The sequence below is a fragment of the Ruditapes philippinarum genome, unplaced genomic scaffold (genome assembly GCF_026571515.1).
Source record: "Ruditapes philippinarum isolate M1 unplaced genomic scaffold, ASM2657151v2 ctg5082_1_1_1_1, whole genome shotgun sequence".
NCBI classification, from domain to species: domain Eukaryota; kingdom Metazoa; phylum Mollusca; class Bivalvia; order Venerida; family Veneridae; genus Ruditapes; species Ruditapes philippinarum.
Genome location: NW_026862463.1, coordinates 32,847 through 34,497, shown reverse-complemented (window position 1 = coordinate 34,497; position 1,651 = coordinate 32,847).

Here is a 1,651-nt window from a genome sequence, read left to right as displayed (position 1 = left end):
AATTTACCAGGAGTTTGGTGGAGGGCAAAGTAATGCAATAAAAACCATTTGCCATGTTTGTTTGTTTCATTTTACGCCTTTTTCCAACAGTATTTCAGTCATATAGGCGGGTAGTTTCCTAACCATCGTTCCTGGAGAGTTACACCAGTACTAGACTACCTTCCTCCGCGCTAAACTACCAAAGCATCTCCCGGGATCCAACCCATGCCAGAGAGGTAACTGGATTAGAAGTCATCGACTCTAACCCCTCAACCACGGAGGCTTGCCATGAAACTGGTGGATTGCAAAACAGCACAATATCACAATTGCACTTAAGATGGATAGATGGCAAACCAATACAGTTTTGATAGAAGGTCCACAAGTAACTAACCCAAATATAAAGATTTTCATTTCTTTTTATTTACTTTGATAAACATAAAAAAGTGTAAACAATACAACATAAAGTAATCTAACATATACAATAACAAGTATTGAACTATTGTTTTTGTAATAAATAAGATCTACAAAACAACATATTATATAACATTTGATACAAAAATGTGTCATGATAAAAGTGTAAACTATCACAGGGCACAAATAATGTTGAACATTACAATATAGCAAAGAAATGATGAACATTTGCAATATAGCATATAACAATCTAACAGTTACGAAAATGAGACTCTGTTATAACAAGAGCACACAAAGTAGTGTTAACGCTCGTCTTTCATCTAATAAGCCAACAACTATCACTTATTTTGTAAATATTCAGATTTAAAGGTGAATAACTTATAAAAAGAAGAAATAGATCAATGGTTCTCTCCTGTGAAGAAAATAGTGTGTAAAAGATTTTCATGGATACAGATAACAGGAAAGAAAAGTCGCACTGTACCAGTGTTATTAACGTCTGAAAAAGAAAACAGTATTGAAATGTTGCTTAAAATACAGGCAAAAGACTGGAGTTCATGCAGAAAATGAATAATACCAGTGTTTGTTAGGTAAAACTATGATTCTTTATGTCCATTAAGAAGCACAGATGTACTTAGAAAGTATGCTACTACAGCAAATGTGAAAAAACCAAAGAGTTTCACAATTGGATCTTACATAAACATCTTCAATAGACTTGTATCTTTATGTGTCAGACATCCACTTATGAACTGTATTTCCTTCAGGATTTCTTTTACGGTACCATAGCATTGAGTTAACATTACCGTAGAAGGCTTACATCCTTTTTTCATCTTTATTCAACTATGTAAAGATTAATTGGGAAAATTCACATATCTAATTAATATTAAAGGTTCATACATGTATCAGGTGTCAAAGATTTAAATAAATGAATACAACCTGTATGAGAAAAACATGTGCTAGCTTTGTTTCATTGTATCAGTAGCATTAAATAATTAAACTTTTACTGGATTTATTAATTGTATTTCTATTCTTTCAGGACAATGACTCTAAACATAAATCAAAGTCTACAAAGGCGTGGTTTGAGAAGCAAAATATGACAACCAAACTGATGGATGTACCAGCCTCTTCCCCAGATATAAATCCCATAGAAAATATGAGCCGCGTCACGACAAAACCAACGTAATGCATTTGCGACCAGCATGGATCCAGACCAGCCTGTGCATCCGTGCAGTCTGATCAGGATCCATGCTGTTTGCTTACAAAC